The sequence below is a fragment of the Mesoplodon densirostris genome, chromosome 4, assembly GCF_025265405.1.
Source record: "Mesoplodon densirostris isolate mMesDen1 chromosome 4, mMesDen1 primary haplotype, whole genome shotgun sequence".
Lineage (NCBI taxonomy): Eukaryota > Metazoa > Chordata > Mammalia > Artiodactyla > Ziphiidae > Mesoplodon > Mesoplodon densirostris.
The window spans coordinates 91,142,352-91,149,212 of record NC_082664.1 but is presented as its reverse complement, the minus strand read 5'-3'; the positions used below and the strand labels follow the sequence as shown (position 1 = coordinate 91,149,212).

The 6,861-nt window shown below is 38.2% G+C and overlaps 1 pseudogene; it reads left to right on the top strand.

Annotated features, from left to right (window-relative positions):
- The first annotated feature begins 4,730 nt into the window (after positions 1–4,730).
- On the top strand, positions 4,731–6,165 carry LOC132489424 (elongation factor 1-alpha 1-like; annotated as a pseudogene).
- Positions 6,166–6,861: the final 696 nt, after the last annotated feature.

Genomic DNA, 6,861 nt, shown 5'->3' with positions numbered 1-6,861 from the left:
CCAGTGAGTTTAAAGGAACATTATCAAAAGATATGGCTGGATGTTTATGTAGCCTCAAGTAACTGAATAATTAAGCTATGATTTAACCCAATAATATCACTGTCCTAATTTACTATAGACTGTGCAGTTTTCCTGTCTATATGGAAGATCTAAGGTACATGAGACAAATCTGAAGAAGTAGTTTTCTCTAAAGCATATTGTCCCAGACCTAGAAGCCAAATTCCCCCAAAATTCAGTACTTATTTTAATAAAGTAAATCCAATATGCTGACATCCTCTATTTTAAAAATTGCATAACAAAACATCAATAAGCACATGATAAATTACAAGATAGCAAAGTATTAATGCCAAGGCCAAATTATTACAATAAATTATGAGTATTTCTTTTTTTTTTTTTTTTTTTTTTGCGGTATGCGGGCCTCTCACTGTTGTGGTCTCCCCCGTTGCGGAGCACAGGCTCCGGACGCGCAGGCTCAGCGGCCATGGCTCACGGGCCCAGCCGCTCCGCGGCATATGGGATCCTCCCAGACCGGGGCACGAACCCGTATCCCCTGCATCGGCAGGCGGACTCTCAACCACTTGCGCCACCAGGGAGGCCCGAGTATTTCTAATATCAATACTCACTCTTGTGTTTTGCTAGCCTTGTACATTATTGAATGATTGTTACACAGCTATTATGTTAACCCTAAATGTCCTGAAGATTCTTAAATAATTGGTACTTAGAACTCAGTCCGGGTTGATACTAGGGTATCAGACATAGTGTTACCACAGAAATGGAGCTTAAGTGTCAGGGGAACCAGCGGTAAAACTAAGTTCATGTTGAACTGATGAGCAGCTTCCACAGATGTTTGTTGCTCCTGCCCAAGACTAGGATTGTCCTTAAGGTCTGCTTGGGAGAATAAAGGAGACCCAATTGCCAAGGGTACAGAGATGTACTCAAGTGGAGTTTGGCATTTGCAAGGACCAACTCTGTCAGTTCTCCCCAAAATTTCAGCTGATCCCGTCCTCACTCCTTATCCTGATTTGTCTTATTGTGCCCAATCCTTAGGTGAGAGTAGCAAAAGGCAACAACTGCGTGACAGAAACAAAATTATTTATGTCTGAATAAACACTCACAGCCTCTGCTTCCTTCTTAATGCCTAATTGGCATTTCCTTCTTTTCTGATTTTAATCAGAGGTGAAAAAATATTGAGAAGACTATTAAGAATGTGAGAGATAGAAAGAGAGGCTTTGGAGAGGCTGAGCAAGTTGAGAGATGTAGAGGAGGGAAGGAATGGGGTGCAGAGATGTGCTGCATTGGAGATAAAATGTTCTTTCATGTTCTACAAGAGAAGCAGCAAAAAGTGATTATTGGAGTTGTATTAAATTACTTTTGGTCACTTGACTGTGCTTCTTTTTGAATGTGACACCTCACCAAGACTGGAGTTTTCAGGCATAGCCCACAGCATTAGCAGAACAATGGGCAACAAAGGCAGGAACAAGGCCTGAACTTCAGGATTGGGAGGAGCCTATGAGGACAACTGAAGAGACATAGGTTGGCTAGAGAGTAGAACAAATATAAGCAATAAAAATTCAAGATGATGATGACCAGTATTCAGAAATGAATCCGTTTTAAATTTGAGTGGGACAATAATTATACAATATTTTTTATTATAAGGTATGCATTTTTCATACAACATATTTCTGAAATCATGATGTACCTTAAAATTAATATACAGTTTAATGTGTATCATTTCTTATTTTCCCTGAAAAGCTATTATTAAACCAATGGTAAATCATAACCTATTGTAAGCTCCATGAATGTAAGAGAAACATATCTATGTTTTATCATTATTATGATTTTTAGTAACTATCCAGCACAATCTATTGTGCACTATTGTGCACAAAGCTGTGACATTATAAGTGCTCAGTATTTATTGAATGATCAGTAGTATCTTAGAATTGAAGTAAGTGATCATATTTTTAAAAACAGCTATTTTTTTTCCTAGAAATGTTTACTTTTAATATGTTCCAGTTGGGGTAGATCTGTTACAAATATTACTGCATTTAATCCTCCCTATACCCCTACATTATAGATAGTATTATGTTAATTTCACAGGTGAGGAAACTGAGTCTCGAAAAACTTGATGAAAATTCTGAACTAGGAAAGAGATGGAGCTGCTTTCAAACCCATACTTAGGTGACTCAAAAGCACAAGGTCTAAGCAGAAGGCCTTTGCACTACACTATGTTGTTTCAAAAGACGAATTTAGTAGACAGTGAAAATTTGAAAGAGGAAAGGAAAAGAAGCAGAGTCCAAGAACAGGGTCTAAGTGGAGGGGTTATGGTTGAGTCAAAGAGCAACAAGAAAACAAAGAGATCACACAAGGGACTGCATCTAACCTGAGTTAAATATCAGACAAAGTAGTCCCCTGACTATTAAAATCAGCATTTTCATCCCCATTCTTTTATCCATATAACACTCTATTCTTGATTCTTCAGGAAGAATGTATAATACTGCTACGTCAAGTTTTAGATTTGTGTAACCCACCAACTTGAACTTATTACATAATATAATTTAAGGCATTAATTTTCCAAATAATGAGTTATTCATTCAGTGACCAAAAGAAGTTCTCAAAAGTGCTTAATATACTCCAAAAGAGTAACTTGTTATACTGGAGGAAAGTAGAAGAACTTTTTTCTAAATCAGTGTGACTCACAGACATACATATTTTGCATGTATATTACATGAGCTGAAAGATCATGCTGCAGTTCACAGGTGCTGTCTACATAAACAAAGGGAATCGATACCAGTCCATTCCTGCTAATGTACAATAAGCACAGAATAACAGAGAAGACAATGGCCCATATTCAGCAGCCCCCAAACCAATTATAAAAGACTGAACAGGATGGAGTGGGGCTTGGTGTTGGGAGGTTTGCTCTTCATGGACAGAAGTTTTCCTCATCATTATTTGTGGTACCATCTAAAACTTGTGTGATTGGGAAGCAGATCTCACTTCCTGTCTGCATGCTGTTCTGTTCTGCAATTCCATTCATTTCATGGGGCCTCTCCTGATAAGCTATGAGCCTTCTTTCTCCTGGCTACAATGCATCCTAGGGTTGATGACAAATTATATCTTCTCAAAGACCAAGGCAAATCCATGCTCGTGTAAATGTGCCTTTTCCTTGGTGGAAAATGAAATCAGTTACACACAGTTAATCATACCATAGTCTCACCTATATAGTCAGAAACTGATATTAAGTCTCTCCTTAGCCTGCTCCAAACTCAATAACCCCAATGATTTCAATGTTTCCTAGTCAACACATTAATCGGTTTTGGTTTTTTTATTAATTCTCATTTCCTCTGGACCCTATCCAGACTCTCTATTTCTTAGATCAATAATAGGATTAAAATGAATCTCACTACAGTAGCAATTAAGACTAGAACCGCATGAACTATACTGTGAGAATCACTTCGTATTTCCAATGCCTGCATTTGAGAGCTTGATTTGAAGTGGTGAGCATGTGTTATTGACTTGTTACCTTGTAATCTAGGCTGTTTTCAACTATGTTTATAGAATCTGACTGAAAGAATCACATCAGCTAATATTCAAGTTCTACTTACTTTCCCCAAAACAGTGTTCTGGTTTTTTCTTATTTCTTCCTGAGTGAATTATATGGAACATGTAATTTGAAATATCTAACTCAATAATTTATGCAGTTTCTGGGGAAATCTGTATTTTAATTTCTGTAGGATCATAGTCTAAGTTGTAATATCCACATTAAAATATATATACACTTTATATATATTCCTTATTTTATAGGTACACATATATGTATAAAATATTATAATCCATTAAAAAAAACTTGAAAAAATAGCCAATGATCATAGTATCATGGAATCTTAGAGGTGAAAGTGCATTATGTCAGATTCTATTCCTTCAGAGACACCAGCTTAGTTACCTTGATTTTCCAAAAAAGTGTGAAGAAATGAATCAAATGGAGTCTATAATGCCAACAGAACAGTAAAATGAAGCCAGGAGGCCACTGGGAAAGCAGGGCCTATGCACATCTCCACCCAGATGGAACATGAATTTGAACTGGGCCACAACATCTTTAAAGAATGCTTGCACATCGAACTCTCTCAGAGTAACAGCCTTAGCAACCAACCATGTACAGACAAGAATGTCTCCAGTCTGCCAAAATCAATCATAATTCTTGCAAAACAATTATGTAAGCTTCCTCCTTTTTCCTGTTAAAACTCTTTGGTTTTTAACTCTTCTTGAAGCACATTTGGGTTTCTACCCAAATCTGTGTCTCCTGAATTGCTATTCCTAACACCCCCAAATAAGTGAGGTTTTTTCCTTGTCTTACAGCAGTGGTCCTATTTCTAGGTCAACAAAAGGAAGATGGTAATCTTTGAATTTACAATCCAGCCCACCTCCAGGAATGTGAATTCTAGTGACATAGATACTATAATAAGGAAATAATTTTAAAAATGCATTCAAAGATTATTCAAAAGATACATCAAATGTATTCATCACAGAATTGATGAGAGAGGAAATAATTATAAATTCCCTAACTAAAATTCCAAACACTAAATGTATGATTAAATGCTTATACTGGAGTTGGCCATTTTTTTTAAACTTAATTGAGGGAAATCCTCCATATTTAATTTTAGTGCAGCTTTTTTGCAACATATTTGCTTCCAGAACACTGGTGCCATGGAAACCACCACTAAATCTAAGCCAAGATGGGGAAAGAAAAGACTCATATTAACATCAACATCATTGGACACATAAATTCAGGCAAGTCCACCACTACTGTCCATGTGATCTACAAATATGGTAGGATTGACAAAAGAACCAATGAAAAGTTTGAGAAGGAGGCTGCTGAGACGGGAGAGACCTCCTTCAAGTATGCCTGGGTCTTGGGTAAACTGAATGCTTAATGAGCTTGCTATCACCATTGATAATTCCATGTGAAAATATGAGACCAGTAGTACATGACAGTCATTGATGCCCTAGGACTCAGGGACTTTAACAAAAACATGATTATAGGCACATCTCATACTGACTCTCCTGTACTAATTGTTGCTGCTAGTGTTGGTGAATTGGAAGCAGGTATCTCCAAGAATGGGCAGACCCATGAACATGACCTTCTGGCTTACATACTGGTTGTGAAACAACTAATTGTTGGTATTAATAAAATGGATTCCACTGAGCTACTCCTTAGCCAGAGAGATAATGAGGAAATCGTTAAGGAAGTCAACACCTACATTAAGAAAATTGGCTATAATCCAGACACAGTAGCTTTTGTGCTGGTTTCTGGTTGGAATGGAGAAAACATGCTGGAGCCAAGTACAAATATGCCTTGGTTCAAGGGAAAAGTCACCGATAAAGATGGCAGTGCCAGTGGAACCACAGTGCTCGAATCTCCAGATTGTGACCTGTGCACCAGTTCTTCTAATTGACAGGCCTTTAGGTTTGTTCTTCCAGGACGTCTACAAAATTGGTGGTACTGGTACTGTCCCTGTGGGTTGAGTGGAGACTGGTGTTCTTTTTTTCTTTGTAAAGATATGTTTAAGTTCTAAACCCCAGTACTTGTGAATTGTTACCATATTGGAAAGAGTCTCTTTTTTAAATTAATTAATTAATTAATTAATTTGGTTGTGCCAGATCTTAGCTGTGGCAGGCGGAAACTGGTATTCTTAAACTTGGCATGGTGGCCACGTTTGCTCCAGTCAACATTACAGCTGAAGTAAAGTCTGTTGAAATACACCATGAAGCTTTGAGTAAAGCTCTTCTGGGGGGCAGTGTAGGCTTCAATGTCAAGAATTTGCCTGTCAAAATTATTCATCCTGGCATTGTGGCTGGTGATAGAAAAAATGACCCACTATTGGAAGCAGCTGGCTTCAGTGCTCAGGTGATTACCCTAAACCACCCAGGCCAAATCAGTGCTGGCTATGAACCTATGAATTCAGTGCTAAATTGTCAGGCAGCTCACATTGCTTGCAGGTTTGCTGAGCTGAAGGAGAAGATTGATCACTACTCTGGCAAGAAGCTAAAAGATGACCTCGAATTCTTGAAATCTGGTTGCTGACATGGTTGATGTGCTTCTTGGAAGCCCATGTGTTGAACTCTGGCTAGCCTCCTCTGGGTCATTTGGCTGTTTGTGACGTGAGATAGACCATTGCTGTGCGTGTCATCAAATCAGTGGACAAGAAAGCTGCTGGAGCGGGTAAGTTCACTAAGTCTGCTCATAAAACTTAGTAGGCTAAAATAATATTATCCCTAATAGCTGCCATCCTAGTCTTAATCAGACTGGTGGTAGAAGGTCTCAGAACTGTTTCTCTCAACTGGCCACTGAATAGCAAAATTTGGTTAATGATAACAATGCAATTCAAAACCTTCAGAGGGAAAAGAGGGTGTTTTGTGGATCATTTGGCTTTTTTCTGTGGCAATTTTAAGTTATTAGTTTTTAAAATCCGTACTTTTTAATGGAAACAACTTGACCAAAAATCTTGAGTTTTGAGACCCTTTAAAACAAAGTTTAATGAGAAAATTCAGGGTAAAAAAACAAAACACAAAACTATACCTATAAGATCATCTCCCAAAATCAAAAGAAAATGAAGATATGTAGATACATGGATAAATATATATACATTTAGAAATGTAGAAAAATGACTGAATTCTCTGTTTTCCAAGGGTTTTTTTGTTGTTTTTTTTTTTTGTGGTACGCGGGCCTCTCACTGTTGTGGCCTCTCCCGTTGCGGAGCACAGGCTCCGGACACGCAGGCCCAGCAGCCATGGTTCACAGGCCCAGCCGCTCTGAGGCATGTGGGATCCTCCCAGACCGGGGCTTGAACCCGTGTCCTCCGCATC